The 22,030-nt window shown below is 44.1% G+C and overlaps 1 protein-coding gene across 6 annotated transcripts in view; it reads right to left on the bottom strand.

The window, feature by feature from the left end:
* Positions 1 to 22,030, bottom strand: part of UST (uronyl 2-sulfotransferase) — a 426,518-nt gene that overhangs the window by 270,156 nt on the left and 134,332 nt on the right. The window lies entirely within an intron of this gene.

A 22,030-nucleotide genomic window follows, 5' to 3' on the forward strand; every position in this document is an offset into this window, starting at 1 on the left:
TTCACAAATAGCCATTGACCAGTACGTGAATTTTCAGCATAAATGGTTATTGCTTCCCGATGAGTAAAGACTCTAAGAATCAGAAAGAGAGCTACAGGCTACTGAGTTCCTTTGATGTATTAAGAACTTAGCTTAAATGTTATTCATTCATTCACTCCTTTAATTCTAACACCGGAAATGGTTGGAATTTAGACTGGTTCGTGCAGGCCCTACAGAAAATAGTACAGAGATTCTTTTTTTTTTTTTTTAAATGGGGGAGTCGGGCCGTAGCGCAGTGGGTTAAGCGCAGGTGGCACAAAGCACAAGGACCGGCATAAGGATCCCGGTTCGAACCCCGGCTCCCCACCTGCAGGGGAGTCGCTTCACAGGCGGTGAAGCAGGTCTGCAGGTGTCTATCTTTCTCTCCTCCTCTCTGTCTTCCCCTCCTCTCTCCATTTCTCTCTGTCCTATCCAACAACGACAACAACAATAACAACTACAACAATAAAACAACAAGGGCAACGAAAGGGAATAAATAAATAAAATAAAATATTAAAAAAAAACAAGTAAAAAAAATGGAAATAACTTATGGTCCAACAGTGTCACTCTAGATATTTTTTCAAAAGGACATGAAAACAATTCAGTAGGATATGGATCCCCTTTATGTTCACAGCTTCATTATTTATAACAGTCAAAATATGGAAGCAACCTAAAGATCCACTGACAGATGATTAAAGGAGATATGGGAAATGCACTCAATGAGGTATTACTCAGCCAATTAAAAGGTACTTTATTTTTATTTATTTTTTTGGAGTTTTTTAAAATTTTATTTATTTTCCCTTTTGTTGCTTTTGTTGTTTTATTATTGTTGTAGTTATTATTGTTGTTGATGTTGTCCTTGTTGAATAGGGTAGAGAGAAATGGAGAGAGGAGGGGAAGACAGAGAGGGGGAGAGAAAGATACCTGCAGACCTGCTTCACCACCTATGAAGCGACTCCCCTGCAGGTGGGGAGCCGTGGGCTTGAACTGGGATCCTTACACCAGTCCTTGCACTTCGCGCCACGTGCACTTAACCCGTTGTGCGCCCGACCCCCGGTATTTTGTTTTTCAAGACAAAAAGGAATTGGAAGTGATTATGTCAAGTGAAGTAACAGTGTGAACAGCCATTGCCAGATATTTTCACTCCCAGGTGAAATATAAATAACTGAAATGAATGACCTGACTCTAGACTCTCTGAAATCTCATGGTGGCTACTGGAAAAGATTGAGGTGGAGGGAGAGGGGTAAATATGTAGAGGAATGTCTTTGGATAAAGAAGACATGGAGAAAGGGTGAAATGTTACGGCAAGATGAAACAAGGGGTCCGAACCCCACTTCCACTGAGACCCAGATTGTTTGTGATCAGGAGTCTTGAGAGGGAAGAGAATCTGGAAAACACCACAGTAAGTCGGGAGCTGTTTCTCTTATCTGAAAGGGAAGAGGGAAAAGGACAACCAGAAGTAGTAATAGGTGTAGGTGTGGCTTAGGACGGAAGTGAAGGCAGGGCCATAGAAGTGAATAAAAATGAGCCCCCCCCCCATAATATACATATGATCTTGCGTGAACTATGGCAGTTTCTACCGGAGGAAATGGGAGCACTGAACTCTGGTAGTGTTGGAATGGTGTGGAATTATACCCCTATTATCTTATAATTCTGTAAATCACTATTAATTCACTAGTAAAACTTTTGACAGAAGATATAAGGGGCCAGGAAGTGGCACACCTACTAGAGTGCACATGTTACAGTGTACAAGGACTCAGGTTCAAGCTCCCAGCCCCCACCTGCAGAGGGGAAGCTTGAAGAGCAGTGATGCACGGCTGCAGGTATCTCTCAATCTCCCTCTCTGTTTTCCCCACCCTTGCATTTCTCTCTGTACTTATCCAAAGTAAACAAATGGTTTATTTTTTTAATGTTTTTTAATATATATTTCTTTATTTACTCCCTTTTGTTGCCCTTGTTGTTTTATTGTTGTAGTTATTATTGTTGACGTTGTTAGACTGGACAGAGAGAAATGGAGAGAGGAAGGGAAGACAGAGAGGGGGAGAGAAAGATAGACACCTGCAGACCTGCTTCACCACCTGTGAAGCGACTTCCCTGCAGGTGGGGAGCTGGGGTCTCAAACCGGGATCCTTACACCGGTCCTTGTGCTTTGCGCCACATGTGCTTAACTTGCTGTGCTACCGCCTGACTCCCTATTTTTTTATTTTTTAAGTTTCTGTTTGAAGAAGAAGAAGAGGAGGAGGAGGAGAAGGAGGAAGAAGATATAGTATGGGGTGGCAAGACAATGTACCTGAAAGGGTGTCTGCTTTGCAATGCCCACAGTCAATTTCTAGCCTGGCCCCCAGCACACATGGGGAAAGCTCGGTGCTGTGTTATCTTTCCCTTTTTCCCTCTGTCCCTCTTCATCTGTCTAAAAACAAAGTTGACCTGGAGCAAAGAAGTCTCAGAGACAGTAACAACAGCAACAAAAGGATATTGTATATATACACAAGGGAATAGGATTCAGTTGTATGAAAACATGAGATCTTTTTTTGTTTAGTGTTAATTTTTATTTTATTGGATAGAGACAGAGAGAAATAGGGGAGTGGGAGAAGGAGAAAGACAGCCAGTACTATTTCACTATTCACCCTGCAGGTGGGGCCTGGGGGGCTTGAACTTGAGTCCTTGTGAATGTAATATGTGCACTTAACCTGATGTGCCACTGCCCAGCCCTGAAAACATGAGATCTTGCATTTCCTACAAAGTAAATGGAATCAGAGGGGTTCCCACTAAGTGAAATAAGCCAGAAGGGAAAAAAAAGACAAGTAGAAGTTGAACTTATTTATAGGTGTGATTTAAGAAACAAAAGGGGGGGATGTCACAGAGAATGAAACATATATAAATCCTTGGCAAATACTTACAGACCCAAGATGGAGGGAAAGGGAATTTTGATGGTAAGGAAGGTTTGCTAGCAAACTTTTGAGATGTGGAATTGTACCACTGAGGCAACAACAGTGCTATAAAACAACATTTCCTCAATGACAAGAAGAAAAAGACTGAAACTGGGGCCAGGTAGGTGGTGGCGCATCTGGTTGAGCGCACATTACAGTGTGCAAGGACACAGGTTCGAGCCCCCGGTCCCCACCTGCAGGGGGAAAGCTTCACAAGTGGTGAAGCAGTGCTGCAGGTGTCTCTGTCTCTCTCCCTCTCTATCACCCCTTCCCTCTTGATTTCTGGCTGTCTCTATCCAATAAATAAATAAAGATTTTAAAAATTTTTTAAAAAGAGAAAAAAAACTGAAATTTAAAAAAAGGAAGCAGAGCTGAACTCAGGGCAGTCTGATGCATGCAAACACAATAAGTAAACAGGTATGGCTGATAGGTTATTCCATCTTGGGTAATCATGTGCCCCTTTTCTTCTTCTTTTTAAATATTTATTTGTTTTCTTTTTGTTGCCCTTGTTTTTATTGTTGTTGTAGTTATTATTGTTATTGATGTCATCATTGTTGGATAGGGCAGAGAGAAATGGAGAGAGGAGGGGAAGACAGAGAGGGAGAGAGAAAGACAGACACCTGCAGACCTGCTTCACCGCCTGTGAAGCGACTCCCCGGCAGGTGGGGAGCTGGGGCTTGCACCGGGATCCTTACAACGGTCCTTGCGCTTTGCGACATGGGCACCCTTTTTCTTCTTTAAATTAACACCCATTGATGTCCCCAACAAGTGGCTAGTAGAACATGGCAAAGGGACAGTTTCTAGAGCCAGATACTCAAAAACAAACTCATGGTGATCTCCTGGTGGCATTATTTTCAGGAACATTTTCAACATAGTTGAACATGATTAACACTGTGTTCAAGTTTAATTATTGAGGCGAACTGCCCTGAGAATATGAGTATAGAAACATTATACATATGTAAGTATAGTGGTATATACATGGATAAGTACAGTGATAGCATATAAACCTAAAGTGATATGAATATGTTCATACACTAATGCAGACTTCAAGAATCAATGGGAATTCAAGCAATTCTGAAATGAGAGTATCTGTAAACACCCAAAGTGCTCCATAATCCCTAAAAAGGAATAACTTTGACACTTGGCAGCTATTTCAGAATTCCAGACTCATACTAACAGACCAGTGCAAAGAGAACTCTTTATCTGCCCTGTGTGCCTCCTCCATATTGCTGCCTCCCCTGTATTTCTTTATTTCCACACTCCTCCCTCATTGGGCTCCAAAGACCAATGTTACCACAAGATCCATCCAAAGACTCAGCCTTCAAAATAGGACCCAAGTCAGATTACTGCCCCCAAGTCTCCACCTCCACTACCAGTCCCAACAGCCTTTTCTCAGCTCCAGAAAACACCAACCTTTTGCTAGCAGATTGAACTGGCCTTTTCTTCAGTCAGAAAAAATAAAAAATAAAATAAAATAAAAACTCTTCCCCACCCTTCCTTCACTCAGACTAAGCTAAAATATCCTTTTCTTCCCTCACTCCCTCCCTTGCAGACAAGTTCAGTTCTCTCTCCAGCAAGAAAAGAACCCTTGTTGGTGTTGGGCCCAGCTGTTATCTTCACAGGCAGATCTCTGAGCTCCAATCCACAGATCTGGTCTGTGGTCTATCAGAACAGAGGCTATAAATGTCTTGCATTTGTAACAGAGGTACAGAAAAGAAAAAGGAAAGCCCATCAAATAAGGATTAAAAAAATTGTTTTTGTTAGTTGGAGCCAGCAAATTTTCGTTCTCTGAGGGTAGAGCCATGTAGTTCTTTGGTGTTTAGGTAGAGCTTTTCATCCTTGAATTGTAGGCTTTCATAGTGCAAAGTAAACGAAACTGTCAGGATTTAGAAAACTGGTGTTGGCAACTTGGAGATCAAAAGATGAGCTCTGTTTTCAAAGCAAGCATCCCTGAACAAGCTTCCAAGCATCAAAGGGCTTCTTGCTGCTTTGTCTTCAAGAGGACTCTGGGAAGGTGTCAAGTTGGGTGGAAGAAAGATCAGACCCAAATCCTCAGGGCTTTGCGGTTTGAAGCTCAGGATGTAAATTCAGGAAGTAAAGTCAGAGGGTGGCTAAGGAAAGTTCTAGAACCAGGACAAAGGACAAGAACATAATAGCTGCCTCCCACCTCTGTTGCCCTGTAAACATCCCCTTCCCATGCCCCATCTCCAGTCTCAGCTTACTGCACCCTATGAGACTGTTCCTCTCATTTCTGCCTATCAGAACATGGCATTTCATTTCTCTAACCAAAAAGCAACCCACGCCAGTAGAATTCAGGTATCAGTCTTCTTCTCCTTGTCCTTCTTCTTCTTCTTCTTCTTCTTCTTCTTCTTCTTCTTCTTCTTCTTCTTCTTCTTCTTCTTCTTCTTCTTCTTCTTTTTTTTTTGTGGCTTAAGTCAAAGATCACAAGAGCATATCAAGATGGAAAGAAAGAATGAGCATGGTTCTCATATGCCTCCACTCCTGTCATTAATCAGACTTTCAAAATAAAGAACTTTCAAAAAAAAGACATTCAAAATAAAGGGAATGTCAGACTTTGAAACTGGCTAAATTTCCATACATCCTAAATCTCATCCCCGAAACCCACCCCAGCCTTCACGGTGAAGACCTCCCAGAAAGGCTGTAAAAAATACTGAGTGCCCCCAGCTCCCCACCTGCAGGGGAGTCGCTTCACAGGCAGTGAAGCAGGTCTGCAGGTGTCTTATCTTTCTGTCCTCCTCTCTGTCTTCCCCTCCCCTCTCCATTTCTCTCTGTCCTATCCAACAACGAGGACAACAATAATAGCTACAACAATGTAACAGGGGCAACAAAGGGGAATAAATAAATAAATAATGAAATAAATACTATGAGCGATCACGTGTGACTGCAGCTGGTTAAGCGCAGGTGGCTTACACTCGACCGGACCTGCCAATATACGCGGATATCTTCGCCCACCCTGTCCAACGCTTGACGTCTCGTCACCCAATCTGGTCCCCTACGCCTACACTGAACTTCTCTGTTCCAGACTCTTGGAAACAGAGTTGGCAGTCAGCTGAGGTCAAGAACAAGCACCTCATCACAGACCCCTGCAAGCGTCAACCCGGCTTTGACCTAGCACGTTATGATTGGGCCCTCCTCAATCGCTATCGAACAGGCCATGGCCGGTGCGCCGCTATGTTCCATCGCTGGGGAGCCAGAGACGACCCGAACTGCCCCTGCGGCTCCAGACAGACTCTGACCCACATAGTCAACGACTGCCACCTCTCCAGATTCAAAGGAGGTCTCGAAACTTTACATCAGGCTCAACCTGACGCTGTTGACTGGCTACGGAAGAAGGGCAAACGCTAGAAGAAGAAAGCACAGGTGGCGCAAAGTGCAAGGACCAGTGTAAGGCTCCTGGTTCGAGCTCTGGCTCCCCACCTGCAGGGGAGTCACTTCACAAGTGGTGACGCAGGTCTGCAGGTGTCTGTCTGTCTTTCTCTCCCCCTCTGTCTCTTACCCCTCCTCTCTCTATTTCTCTCTGCCCTATCCAACAACGATGACAACAATAATAACTATAACAATAAAACAATAAGGGCAACAAAAGGGAATAAATAAATAAAATAAATATTAAAAAAGTTTCATGAAAACCGAGAGTACTTGAGAGGTACAGCTTGTACCCTTACTGGTGAATATGCGTGTTCTCAGAGAATTCGCAAGGCAGTATGCTCTTGGTGTCTACCCACGCCGATCATCTGATAAGCTAATTACAGCACAGATGTGTAATAGTATACACACACTTGCGTGGAGTCTTATACTAGGAATTAAGAAGCCAGGATTTGTGACTTGGCACCTGAAGGTTTCTGAATGATTATATATGGGTCCCAGTCGATCAAACCAAGGCATTCTGGCCATCCAAGAACAATGTGACAAGAACAGCAATATAAGAAGCTAGACAAGTTCTGTCTAGATAAATGGCTTCAAGCTCCCTTTCACAATAGAGAATCTCCCCCCAGAAGTGTCATTCGACCGGACGTAGTTCCCTCCTCAGAGTTCCCACATATGTGTTATTCTTAGTCACATTCCGTAGCTTACTCATATTCCATAGTTTGTAAATACCTCATCTGTACAAGTGGAAACTTACCCATCTATACATCTGGACAAGTGGAATAAGCTCATAGGTTATTGTAAGAAGAAAACCAGGGGGAGTCGGGCAGTATAGCACAGCGGGTTAAACGCAGGTGGCGCAAAATGCAAGGATGCGTGTATGGATCCCGGTTCAAGCCCCCGGCTCCCCACCTGCAGGAGAGGCACCTCACAAGCGGTGAAGCAGGTCTGCAGGTGTCTATCTTTCTCTCCCCCTCTCTGTCTTCCCCTCCTCTCTCCATTTCTCTCTGTCCTATCCAACAACAACGACAACAATAAAACAACAAGGGCAACAAAAGGGAATAAATAAATAAATAAAAAGAAAACCAAGATAATTCTGGTCTATGAAAAATGCTTAGGGACCAGGAGGATAGCTCATAAGGTAGTGTGACTGCCTTCTGCTGGAAGCCCCATCACACAGGAGCTTCACACCAGGGATGGCACTGGTAGAGCGGAGACATCTCTCCTTCCTGTTTCTAAATAAAGAGAACAAGGAAAGTGTACCATCGGGTTGCTCAGTAGTTCCTATATGCAAGAGACTCAGTTCATTTCCCAGCACCATGTGGGAAAAAAAAATGCTTAGACCTACTGGGTACATGACAAGCACCTAGTAAACTTGCTAGCGGCACTGTCTGTATTATAAGTCGAAGCAGGTGCAGTGCTCTGCTCCTCTCACTGTTTCTCCATCCTTCTAAGTAACGTTCAACCCTCGTTGCACTCATCTATCAACAACCTTATGAAATGTTGAAGATGGGCCTCAGGTGTAGCTAGTCTGGTTTAGTTATCCTTAGACAAGTCAATTCATCCTGGTTAGTTCCTAAAATTCTTCCAGTAATTTAAACGCCCATCCAGAGCTGAGAGTCACTGGGTTACAAAACGTAGATAAATGGATTTCATACTTTTTCCTGGAATACAAAGTCACAGGTCTTATTCACAGACTGATCTCAGCCACAAGTCACCACCACCATTTCTGGAGTTTCACATTCTTGGGAGTATCGGTGATCACAGAACTCAAGCAGTTGTGGCTCCAGTTCTAGTCCCAGGGGTCCAGGCTGACAGCTGCTTGATTGGTGGGTTGGTGTAAGGCATCTATAGCATGAGAACTTACCCCTGGGTAAGCCTCTCTGGGACTCCAAACACTTTTAAATAATTTTAAATATTTTTAAATATACATTTTCTAGTTAATGGACTCGAGAAGGTAGCTCGCCAGGTAAGCTCGTGCTCAGGTTCAACTGCCAGTACCACACAGAAGGTAACTGGAGGAAACAGCAGTGTTGAGGTGTGTTGTGGTGTCTCTCCCTCTCTCTCCCTTCACCTATCTCCCTTTCTGAATGAAAAACATCATCCCAGAGCAGTGAAATCATGCATGTGTGATTAAGTAGCACTTAATTTCCCTGAGGCTCAATATTCCATTTGCAGCACCAATAACAGCGCCCAAATGAAATACTGACATAAAGGAAGACAAGTGAATGAATTCTCAGGACATCAAAGGTCATATTTATTGGATAGAGACAGACAGAAATCAAGAGAGAAGGGAGGTAGGAGGGAGCGAGGAGGTAGGGAGGGAGGAAGGGACAGAGAGAAAGAGAGAGACCCCGAGAGACCTACAGCACTGCTTCAGAACTTGTAAAGCCTTCCTCCTGCAGGTGGGGACTGGGGACTTGAACCCATGTCCTTGCACATTATAGCAGGTGTGCCACTGTCCAGTCCCCTGACAGCATGTATTTTCAATAGTGACAGACACTCTCATGTAAGATGGACAGTGGGAAGGAGCCCTGAGGAATCAGTAGATGGATTCAGGAAGACACAGTAACAGAAGTGGCAGTCAGAGGTGACAAAGAAGCAGGTGGTCCAGGTGTCACTGAGAGCATACTGCAGGATCCGGAACAAAAAGGCCAGGGCTCAACTGTCAGCCCTGTCCTTTACTTGTTGAGTGAACGGGGGAGAAGCACTTAATTTCCCTGAGGCTCAATATTCCATTTGCAGCACCAATAACAGCACCCAAATGAAGGGTTATTATGAAAATGCAAGAAGATATTACTAGATCAGCTAGCAGGGCACTTTGCTGCCAGGCAGTAAGTAAGTGTTCAGGGAACAGTTGTCACTTCCTCATCTTTTAAAACACAGTCTGTCACTTACATTCAAGCTTATAACTTTGTTTACCACTGAGGACATCACAGAGAATCCTGAGGCCAGAGAACTGGGCCATTCTATGAAGGGTAATTAGTAATATATAAAAAACATTTTATACAGTCTATTATTTTCTGAGACTATCTCTGACAGATCTTCCCAAAACCCACAGGAATTTTACTTCCAAGTGTGTGGAATACCTTCAGGAAGGTGCAAATGAAGTTACAGAACCTGGGGGGGGGGGGGCGGTGGCAGTGGTGGATGTAATTTATTCCTGACTTATTAAGGCTTGCATTAGCAGATCTATTTCTGTCAAAATTGGTCCCTGAAGAATAAAAATGCCTTAATTCCAACTCCTCTTATAGAAGCCCTAGCGTGCATTAGTGTCAATGTCAAAAAAAAAAAAAAGTCACCTATACACTGTGTCAGTTTCAATCAAACACAGGTTGTCTTCCAAGGCCCCCATTTAAAATCATAATCATAAGCAACTGCATTCCTTTCCTCCTTTGGAGTTGGAAGCAGTCCTTTCACACAGGCTTCTGGGTACCTACAACACAATCCCCGGGCTGTGTCTCCCCTAGGAGGCTGGCCCCCCGATAAGACACTGTTGATGAAGGAGTTACTGTTGATGGCAACGCTGCCACCCCAGCTTCGACCCTGCCAAAAATTATGCTAAATCACACTTTCCACCCTTAACCATGGGCTCCATTTCTGTAAGCGGCAGCTGTCAGCACACACCAGCCGCAGTAACAATGAGGAGCTTGTGTACAGGCTGTGTAGATGTCCCTAAGTGCTCCCATTCTGATACTGAGCACAGCCCCAGAGACACTGGAGCAGAGGGAAATTGCTTGTGTGGCTTTAGTGGAAGCTTTTGTACAAATTATTTTCTGTCAGATTAAAATAGACGGCTATAGAGGCTGGGTGGTGGCTCACCTGGTAGAGTGCACATGCCATCATGTGCCAGGACCCAGGTTCAGGTCTCCTGTTCCCCACCTGAAGGGAAGTAAGTATCACAAGTGGTGGAACAGTGCTACAAGAGTCTCTCTGTCTCCCTCTCTTCCCTCTCTATATTCCTCTGCCTCTGTCATAAAGAGGAGGGAAGGAAGGAAGGAAGGAAGGAAGGAAGGAAGGGAGGGAGGGAGGGAGGAAGAAGGAAGGAAGGATGGAAAAGAGGGAGAGAGGGAAGAAGGGAAGGGAAGGAAAGGAAGGGAAGAGAAGGGGAGAGAAGGGAAGGGAAGGGAAGGGGAGGGAAGGGGAGGGAAGGGGAGGAAACAGAGTAAAAAAATCTGCCACAGTGATAACCCTAGTAGAAAACAAGGAGGGAGTCGGGCGGTAGCACAGCGGGTTAAGCACATGTGGCGCAAAGCACAAGGACTGGCGGAAGGATCCTGGTTCGAGTCCCAACTCCCCACCTGCAGGGGAGTTGCTTCACAAGCAGTGAAGTACATCTGCAGGTGTCTTATCTTTCTCTCCCCCTCTCTGTCTTCCCCTCCTCCCTCCATTTCTCTCTGTCCTATCCAACAACAATGACAACAATAAAGCAACAAGGACAACAAAAGGGAATAAATAAATTTTTAGAAAACAGAAAACAAAGAAAAAAAAGGCTCTGATGACTTCCAGTACATTTATATATTTATTAAAAAAAAAAAAACCAGCACTAAAGTTTCCTTCAGTGTGGTAGGGTCAGAGCCAGAACCTGGGTCATGCACATGGCAGAGCGGTACTGCCGCCATCCGTGTGAGCTACTCCTCCAGCCTGACAATATGTCTCACCAGTGGTTTGACAATTGTTTACACGATTATACGATTTCAATTATACGAGATGGGTATAATTGTCCACCGTATCCACCAGTGAAGTGCTGTGTCCAACCGTCTCTTACACTGTGAGAACTATAGAGATGGCTGCTGCTGCTGCTGTTTATTTATTTTTTTTTGGGGGGGGGTTGCTCACAGAATTCCAAAGATATTTTCTTGATCACATGTGATATCACAGAGCTTAGAACTTTCTAATCCAAATTAAACTGTTGTTAACTATGATTCAGAAAGTGCTTTCTACTTCAAAAAAAAAAAAAGAGCAAATGAACGTTCTCATATTTCAGGCTCAAAACATGCTGCCTTGTTTCATAATACACCTTTTTCTCCCCATTAAATCTGAATATACATTTTCAAATGCCAAGGGTGTATTTGTAGAAGGAAATTACTTCTGAAATCAAATGATCAGTGCATGACTGCTATAATAACAACCTAGATATGAATTATTGTCAAATGAGCTCAGAATTCCTGGGAATAATATTATAGGATCTTTTTCGCAGGTAGGCGTCGAGTATCAAAGAGAAATGGAATCACTTTGGTTTCTGTTTCAGTCCATTAGCTTTCCCTTCCAAAGTAATTACCACAGTCAGCTGATCCCACCAGGATAACTATAAGGCCTCTGTTAGCAGAGCAGCCCAGCCCTGCACACAAGGCTCTAACCAGAAGCCAGCCAAGTCCTCTTCCATCAGGAACCAGACGCCATATTGTCGTCATGAAAACTGACACTTTCCATCACAGGCTCACTGCATGAAGCACAGCTAGGAGTCGTAGAAGAAAGAGGCAAAGGGAAGAAGATGAAGAATCTACCTTATATCAAGGGACCGACAGATCCCAGGTTCAATCCTGGGATACTACTATATGCCAGGGTTGCACAGTGTTCTGATCGCTAACATGCATAATGTTAATATTAAACAGGCCCCTGGAGAGACAGCTTACCTGATGGAGTGTGTACTCTGTCACGTATGAGGCCCAGCACCACACTGAAACACCATGAAAGGCACTAGAGGAGCTCCAAGAAGGGTCGAACTGTGCTCAATCTCTAGCTCGCTCACTCTCTCCTCTGTCTCTTTTTCTCTTTAGAAATAAAGATGAGTAAAGAAATCTGGATGGCAAAATGGTTCACCCGGATAATGACCCTGCTTGGTCATGCTCATGACCCGGATTTTAGCTCAATCCCCACAGAACACAGGGAAGCTTTGATGTTGTGATATCTTTCTCTCTCTCTCTCTCTCTCTCTCTCTCTCTCTCTCTCCCTCTCCCTCCCCACACCCCCATGGCCCAGAGTGGTGAAATCCCAGTGAGGAGAAACAGCAAATAACCATCCTTTGACACTACTCTTATGGTGGGATCATGCATGTAGAAGCCCGAGTTCACTCCCTGGCGCTCAGTACCTGCATGGTCAATCCACTGTTCCTACCAAACAGGTTTTCTTTTCTTTCTTTATATTTTTATTTTATTTTAAATTATATTTATTTATTTATTTTCCCTTTTGTTGTCCTTGCTGTTTTTTATCATTGTTGTAGCTATTATTGCTGTTGTTATTGATGTCGTCATTGTTGGACAGGAGAGAGAGAAATAGAGAGAGGAGAGGAAGACAGAGAGGGGGAGAGAAAGACAGACACTTGCCGACCTGCTTCACCGCCTGTGAAACAACTCCCCTGAAGGTAGGGAGCCGGGGGCTCGAACCGGGATCCTTAACACCGGTCCTTGCGCTTTGCGCCACTGCCCAAGCCCCTCTTTCTATTTTATTAATAGGACCTGCTTCAGCACTCATGGTGCTTCTCCTCCCCCTGAAGATAGGGAGTAGCGGATTGAACCTGGGTCCTCGCATATCTAGGTTTGTCTAGTTATACTTTGATACTTGCACAGTGTGACATTGCTAAGCGATGCATTTTTGAAAACACATCCTGTTATATTCATTATATCTGATATGAACCTACACAGAAGTGATAGTTAATAATAATGCCTTGAGAGGTGCTGAAAAAGTAGTTCTTGAAAAAAATAACAGCCATGTGGTGAAGGATGTGAGATAAACTTACTATGCTTATCATTTTGCAATGTATAAAGACATGGAATTTTGTATCCTACTCCTGAAACTACTGCATATTTCATGTCAATCATATCTTACTCAAAAATTGTCTTCATAAGTAAGTTAAAAGAGATGCCTCAAAATACCAATTAAACACTTAATACAGAATTAATTTTTAATTCTTTATCTATTTTTAACTTTATTTATTATTGGGTAGAGACAGAGATTGAGAGAGAGGGAGAGATAGTGATGGAAAGAGACTGAGAGACACCTACAGCTCTACTTCACCATATACATGTGAAGCTTGTCCCCTGCAGGGTGAGAACCAGGGGCTTGAACTTGGGTCCTTGCACACTGTAGTGTGCACCACTGCCCGGTCACTATAATTGCTTATTTACTGTCTGTCATCTCATTTTGCTGCAAACATCAGAGGGGCAGTGCTATAGCATGAATGTCTGTGAACACTTTACCTCTATCTGTTGAATCCCTATCCCCTAATTTGTTGGGATCTGGAGGGGGTGGGGCAAGGGTAATTGGGTTTAGATGAGGTCAGAACAGTGAAGCCCTGAGGTGTGATTAGTAGTCTTATAGAAACAGGCAGAAAGGATGTCTTCCCTCCTCTCAACTCCCACTCCCATCATCTCCTCTCCTCTCCTCTCCTCTCCTCTCCTCTCCTCTCCTCTCCTCTCCTCTCCTCTCCTCTCCTCTCCTCTCCTCTCCTCTCCTCTCCTCTCCTCTCCTCTCCTCTCCTCTCCTCTCCTCTCCCCTCCCCTCCTCTCCCCTCCCCTCCCCTCCCCTCCCCTCCCCTCCTCTCTCCTCTTCTCCTTCCCATTCTCCCTCCCCACCCCTCTCTCTTTCAGCCAGACTAGCCATCAGCAAATCAAAAAGGTAAAGTCATCATCTACCCCTGCCATGCTGGCACCCAGGTCTTCACAGCTGGAATAAACAAGCATGTGTTGTGTAAAGCCTCCGGTTCACAGCAATTTGTTGTGGGTACCAAAATGGAGACAGGTAGAGATGGTGTCTTTTCACTCTTGCCTATTATCTCAAGGGCCCAGTGTAGGGGAGACACTGATGAGACACTGATGAATGCTTGATGGAAGAGCTATCCTGCCTCTAAGTCTCTGCTTATTCCCTTGAATTCTCTCAAAAACTAAGCATTCTCACCCTCATTTCTGCAGTCAAGTCTTGGGGGGGGGTCTCTGGCTCTTCTTGGAAGTTGACATTCGCGGGTATTATTTTATTATATTAAACAGGTTTTTTTTTCAACAAAACATGCTAAAACCCCAAAAGTTAAATGAACACATTTTCTTGGGAGCTTAAGAACTCTGAGAAGCCCTGTGCAGGACCTTTTTAGTATGCTCTTTGGGGGGAGCTATCTTTAGTGTTCAAGGCACTTGATTTTAAAATCTTATCAGTGATGATCTATTTTTACCAGCCTGGGGTAAAATTAATAATGTAAGAAAAAAAAAAGGACCTCAAGATTTTCTGAGTCAAGTTGAGAGAGTAAGCAAAGCTTGAAAATACCATGTAGGGTTAAAAAAAAAAAAAGGCATGTAGTATGATTGCCGTGTTGTAGAAAGAGCATCTGGGTCTACTTTGATCTTTTTTATTCACGTAACCCGGTTACTATTCTTGAACTCTGGTACAGTGACTCTATACAGTTGTATAATAGCTGTGGTTATTTTTCCTCTTCTGAAATCAAATAGTGTGTGTGTGTGTGTGTGTGTGTGTGTGTGTGTGTGTGTGTGAGAGAGAGAGAGAGAGAGAGAGAGAAAGAAGGAGAGAGAGAGAAAGAGAGAGAGAGAGAGACCATACCAGCTTCAACTGCCAAGCCAGAGAGAAATTCCAGATTTTGAGTACACAATGGTTTAATTGGACTGAAGTACTTTTTCAAAGGCAATCTTCCACTTGATCCATGATCTATGTGTTTGTTAAGTGGAGCAATGCTCTAAAACTTTACCAGTCACTGAGTACTTAGAGAATGAGAATATGTTTGTGAATGCCAGGATCTTTACCCTGATTGAATGTGATATGTGTGCTTAACCAAGTGTGCCACCACCTGGCCCTCCTAATTGAAAGTGCAAAAGTCCCCTTTGCCAGGTAAAGTCACAGGGATCAGGATATGGATAACGGGGTTGGAGAACACTGTCCAAGCTTTCACAGTATCCTTTAAAAAATTGCATGTTAAGATAGAAAGCAGAGGGGGTCCGGAGGTGGCGCAGTGGGTTAAGCGCATGTGGCGCAAAGCGCAGGGACCGGCATAGGGATCCTGGTTCGAGCCCCCGGCTCCCCACCTGCAGGGGAGTCGCTTCACAGGCGGTGAAGCAGGTCTGCAGATGTCTTTCTCTCCCCTTCTCTGTCTTCCCCTCCTCTCTCCATTTCTCTCTGTCCTATCCAACAACGAACAACGTCAACAATGGCAATAATAATAACCACAACGAGGCTACAACAACAAGGGCAAGAAAAAGGGGGAAAAAATGGCCTCCAGGAGCGGTGGATTCATGGTGCAGGCACTGAGCCCAGAAATAACCCTGGAGAAAAAAAAAAGATAGAAAGCAGAGCAAATTGTCAACGGGACTTCCCAGGGCAGACAACCCCACCAATGTGTCCTGGAGCTCTGCTTCCCCGGAAGCTTGCTCCACTAGGGAAAGAGAGAGAGAGGCTGGGAGTATGGATGGATCTGTCAATGCCCATGTTCAGCAGCGAAGCAATTACAGAAGCCAGACCTTCCACCTCCTGCATCCCATAATGACCTTGGGGCCATATTCCCTCAGGGCTAAAGAACAGAAAAGCTATGGGGGGGATAAGGATATCTGGTGGTGGGAATTGTACCCCTCTTTTCCTATGGTCTTGTCAGTGTTTCCATTTTATAAGTAAAAATAAAAAAAGAAAAAAAGGTCAGAATAAAAAAAAAATGTAACAAGTAAAAAAAAAAAAAGCATGTTAAGGGAGGCCTGGAGGTGGTGCACCCAGCCGGGCTCTAGAGCCTGTGGGAGCCACTTCTGCATATGTGTTCAGTCGTTGATCCAAATGTCTCTAAATGTAACTGTACGTGAAGCATGTTTTCTTTCGTAGAATATACGTTTTTATTAGTGACAAGATTTATAAGATGACAAGATAAGGGTATAATTGTACACCACTCCCACCATCAAAGTTCTATGTCCCAACTCCCACCCCTCCCAACAGTAACCACCATAGTTCCCCCAAGATCACAGAGATGGGTTGCCTATATATATATTTTTTTCTTTTCTCATTTTTTTATGTTTCAATTCTCTATGTTCTCCTTATGAGTGAAATCATCCCATAGTTTAGGCCACATTTTCCTTATTCATGCGCCCACCAAGGGAAACTATGATAAATCTTGTAAGGAGTAAAAATATGAGTTGGTAGGGGGCTGGACGGTGGTGCAGCGGGTTAAGCACACGTGGCGCGAAGCACAAGGACTGGTATGAGGATTCCGGTTGGAGCCCCAGGCCCCACCTGCAGGGGGGTCTCTTCACAAGCGGTGAAGCAGGTCTGCAGGTGTCTATGTTTCTCTCCCCCTCTGTCTTCCCCTCCTTTCTCCATTTCTCTCTATCCTATCCAATAGTTGGTATAAGAGAGAAAAGAGATCCCTAAACTCAAGGGAGAAATAAAGGTGCAGAGCTGGCTGGTAGAGGGAAGCCTACAGCCAGGCCCCATGGAGACACATCTCTGTAAAAGTCAGGCAGAGTTCCATGCAGAGAATCTTCTCAACTGTGTCTTGAAGAATAAAAAAAGAAGGCACCCCCAGTCAGGGTTCCAATGTCCAGGGTATGACACTCTGGACTATCCCATTGGAAAGGCAGTCTAAGTTTGTTTATTTATTTGCCTCAAGAGTTACTTCTGGGGCTTGATGCCTACACTACAAATCCACTGCTCCTGGCAGCCATTTTTCCCACTGTATTCGATAGAAACAGAGAGAAATTGAGAGGAGAGGGAGAGATAGGAAGGGAGAGAGAAAGATAGATATCTGCAGGCCTGTCTCACTGCTTATGAAGCATTCCCTTTGCAGGTGAGCCAGGGGGGCTCGACTCCAGATCCGTGCACAGATCCGACTTCTTAGAACTAAGTGTGCTTAGCCAGGTGTGCCACCACCCAGTCCCTTCATGGCCATCACTTTGTACGAATACTGCTGCTGTGAGTCTGAGGAAAGACTGAAACCACAGTCCTGGAGGATCAAGTCTGAGCACCAAGTTGGAAAATGCCATGGGACTCTGGCTGCAGAAAGAACCCACTGCTCCCTAGCTCCCTATCCCCCTTCCTTTCTTCCTTCCTTCCTTCCTTCCTTCCTTCCTTCCTTCCTTCCTCCCTCCCTCCCTCCCTCCCTTCCTTCCTTCCTTCCTTCCTTCCTTTCTTCCTTCCTTTTTTTTATAGAGACAGAGAGAAACTGAGAGGAGAGGGCAAGATAGAGAAGGAGAGAAACAGAGAGATAGACACCTGTAGCACTGCTTTACCACTGGTGAAGCTTCCCCTCTGCAGCTGGGAACCAGGGGTTTGAACCCCGGTTCAGGAGCATGGTAAGGTGAACATATACACATTTTTCAAATGTTTCTCACTGTCTTCTGCTTACTGAATTTCTGGGTCCTAGCCTAGAGCCATCAACAAATAAAGATCTATGTCTCCAAAATATATTCTGAACAAAAGAATCCTATATTTGACAGGGAAATTACTTGTCACCTGCCAGTTCTTTTCATGCAGTAGAGAAATGAGTTCGGAGCAACAGCAACAGGGTGTTTCAGATAAGCCACAGCAAAATAATGTGCGAAGAGATTGAAAAATTGTTGTTCAGACATGTGGCTGTTGGTTTAGAAAATGTGTGGATGAGTGGGGTCTGGTGAAAAAGTGGGTCTTCCACACATGTGTGCTGCAGGCAAAACTTTCCCAGGACTCTATTACCATACAAACTTCCAAGCAACACAAGAAAGAAATCTTGGTTTCTTCTTTACTCTGTCTTCAGATGTTAAAACGGGATTTTGAATACAGCAGCAGAACTTATTGAAGTCATTCCAGAAAGTAATCCTCATAAAATTAACTAGCAATCTAAGACAGAGGCCTGGAGGTACTGATTTAAAAAAGAGTGAGATTCAATAACCTCGTCTTCTTTCCTCATTTCTGTCACCTTCCTGGTTCTATTTTGTATTAGATTTAATAGGATTTAGGTGAGATTCCATGGTTTACAGAACTGTAATACTGAAAGATAAAAGAAAATTCTTACACCATCACGTTACTTTATAGGCCCAGATAATAACATATATATGAAAGTCAAACAAATAAGTGTCTGGAAAGCAGAAATTTCTTGCCAAAATCAATGATACCCAAGAAAGAATTCAGGAGAAAGAGTGCTGTACAGTGAAACAGTTGCAGGTGGCAATCCACTTATTGGATGTGACCTTGAACAAGCTTTTCAAGCTTCTGGCTTTTAATTTTCCCCCATAGGTAAAACAGGACTGGGGAGACCGGAATTATCATTCATAAATGTCTGGGACACATACAAAACTGTGTAACTCTTGTGATTATACCTCAAAGAAAGCCAATGTAAGGACAGCTTGCATTAAAGAGAAGCTCTTCCGAGTAATCACATCCATCAACATCAGTCCTGGCCCTGAACTCTGCTTCCCTCATTATGCACCAAAATGGCCTGTCACTGACTTCCTTCACATTTATTCCAAGATTTATGCTGGGAGGTTATACCTGGGCATGAATGAAATGTAATTTGAGAATTCCTGGCAGGATTTGGCTATCCCAGGCTTCCATTATTATTCTGAAAGATAAAGTAGATTGTGGGTCATAAATACTCTTTAGCACTTAGCAGATGAGTTTCTTTTCTTGCAAAGTCTTAATCCCACCTTTCAACACAACGAGCCAGGTACATGTTGCTTTTTAGATTCTGTAAGAGGAGCTCTTCCTAAAAGCCTGCATGCCTTGAATTCAGCACACATCTGCCACTGTGACTCTCCACTTGCAGTGAATCGCACACTTTTCTGAACCACCAAAGTACAATCTAAGTGAAGAGACAGACACAGGACCTGGGAGCTAAGGCCAGCACAAGCTGCTGGGAAAATTTTTTTTTTAATTGAGGGAAGGGAAGCAGTGGTCTTTGGATCAGAAAAGCTAACTTCCTGATCCTTCCTCCCCCTTGTGAATTGCACCAAACATATTCAAGCCTACTTAATATCAACTTATCTGCTGTCAGATGCTTCTTCATAAAAATAAGTTTTCTCAGGGGCCCGGCGGTGGGACACTGGATTAAACGCACATAATGGGAAGCGCAAGGACCCACTCAAGGATCCCGGTTCAAGCCCTCAGCTTACCACCTTCAAGCCCTCAGCTCACCACCAGCACAGGGGCTGCTTCGCAAGTGGTGAAGCAGGTCTGCAGGTGTCTGTCTTTCTCTCCTCCTCTCCCTTTTCCTCTCCTCTCTCAATTTCTCTCTGTCTTATCCAACAATAACAGCAGCAACAACAACAGCAACAGTGGAAAAAAGATGGCCTCCAGGAGCAGTGGATTCGTAGTATAGGCACGAACCCCAGTGATAACCCTGGAGGCAAAAAAATAAGTTTTCTTGAATAGCAGATAGTAGCAATGAGATGAATGTATATGACCCACATCACTTAAAATTATTCTGTGGCAAAAAGACAGAGCTTTCAAAAGAGTTGTCCAACGTGGAATGGCGGTACCTAAGTGGCTGTGAAGTTGGACACTGAGGAGAAAAAGTGGATGGGAGGAGAAGAAGGTAAAGGCTGACTACTCTCCAGACCCTTCTTCCATCTCAGATTCCTAGAAGGCTGCTTAGGGCAGCAAGCAGATGAAACTGCTTTAGGCTGTTAAAACCAAATTTGAAATTGTCAGAAGGTGGGGGGAAGGAGTTGGGGAAAAAGAGATCAACTGCATGATGAAGGGCAGAACTGGACTTTTAGTGGTAAAGGTGGTGGATATGCAGGTGTTGACTTAAATTAATATGTTGACAAATCTTTTATTTAATTTATTATTGGATAGAGACAGAGAGAAACTGAGAGGGGAGGGGAAGATAGAAAAGGAGAGAGACAGAGAGACAGACAGCTACAGCCCTGCTTCACCACTTGTGAAGCTTTCCCTCTGCAGGCAGGAACCAGGAGCCTGAATTTGGGATCCTTGTGCACTGTAATGTGTGCATTTAACCACGTGTGTCACTGCCTGGCCCTTAGGTTAATAAATCTTTTTTTTTTTTTGTCATCACCAAGACTCCACTTGGGGTCAACTTTTTTTTTCAGATAGAGACAAAGGAAGAGAGGAAAGATACCACAATACCAAAACACCCTCCCCTGTGATGGTAACGGGGCTTAAACATCACTCATGAGCATGACAAAGCAAGTACACTACCCAAGTGAGGTTTCTTGCCAGCAGCAGATGTTGATTTTATCAATATCTATATTGATTGAGAGAATAAGTCAGAGCATCACTCTGGCATATGCTGTGCTAGAGATCAGATTTCAAACAAAAGGGGACATTCATATTGAGTTTCAATAACGCACACCTGAAAACTACAATATTCTAATGCAATGACATTTAAAAAAAAGATGAGCGAGTCAGGAGGTGATGCACCTAGTTAAGTGCAAACATTACCATGCACAAAAACCCAGGGTTGAGCCCATTTCCCACCTGCAGGGAGGATGCTCCATAAACAGTGCAGTAAGTACTGCAGGTGTCTCTCTCTCTCCTTCCATGACTTCTCCCCTCTCAACTTCTCTCTGTCCAATAAAATGAGGAAGAAAAAAAAATGGCCGCTGGAAGTGGTGAATTCGTTGTGCAGGCACCGAGTTCCAGCCGTAACTCTGGTGGCAATAAAAACATTTGTCATTTGAAAAAATAAAAAAGAAAGAAAAAGAAAAAGATCTTTTAGCATGGGTATGGCTCTCTGAGGCACAAAGTTGTATAAAGACTTACTTCGCTGGCCAGGAAGAGCCCAGAGCATGGCTCTATCATATGTAGTGTCAGAGAATGAACCTGAGAACTCATACATTCTACCTGCAAGTATGGCTGCAGAGATGACAACAAATACAACATATTTATAAGTCTTGAGATAGTTCACTGGGTAGGGTGTCTGCCTTGTTATGAGTGTGGCCCAGGTTTGAGCCATGGTGCTAGAAGAAACATTGGCGCCTTCTCTCTCTTTATCCAAATGAAAAAGCAGCTGGAAAGCAGTGAAATTACATAAGCAACAGGATCCAATTCAGCAGGAAAGAGAGGTGGGAGGAAGGAGGGAGAGAAAGAATGGATGTCAGGAATGAGAAGGAAGAAGGCTACTTAATACAAACTGTGCCTTTCTTTCCAGAATGATTTTATACCAGATAAGCAGCCTAAGTGCCATGGGTTTTTCTCTAGTGAAAGCCAGGCTGTGTTGGGCCTTAAGCCAGGCCCCCCCTCTGCTCCATCCTCCTTTGCTGACACTATAGCCTATTTACAGAATCATTGTTTTGCCTGAAAGATCCCCACTCATTGATCTATCTTCGGTCTACCTCAAGACCCGCCCTGTCTGCAGGGTACATTAATCTCGCAAGTTAAAACCCTAGCAACCGTTGATACAGAAGCTTCCTACCTTCCCACTCTTTCTTTTCTTCACCCCCTTTCCCAGCCATCTCCCTTCCCGACTTGCCACTTCTGGTTTTACCCTATAAAGCCCACTTCTGTTCCTGGCTTCGTTCTCTTGACCTGGAGAAGGGCATGTGTGCAGAACAGCAGGCGGCCACTGTGGTTTGGCGCCATGAGGCTTAACCCATGGTGCTCACACCCGACTTGGAGTGTTCCCGTGAATAAAGATTTATATTGCTACCACCACGAGCTTGGTTCCTGAATCATCTCTCCCGTGAAGCTAGCCCAGCAAGGCAGACATGTTCTGATCCATGTCCACTGGAAGTGGTAAACACTGGAGCTACACTTGGGGGTTAAAGTCTGAGTCGAGTATAGAA

The sequence above is a fragment of the Erinaceus europaeus genome, chromosome 13 (genome assembly GCF_950295315.1).
Source record: "Erinaceus europaeus chromosome 13, mEriEur2.1, whole genome shotgun sequence".
Taxonomy (NCBI): Eukaryota; Metazoa; Chordata; class Mammalia; order Eulipotyphla; family Erinaceidae; genus Erinaceus; species Erinaceus europaeus.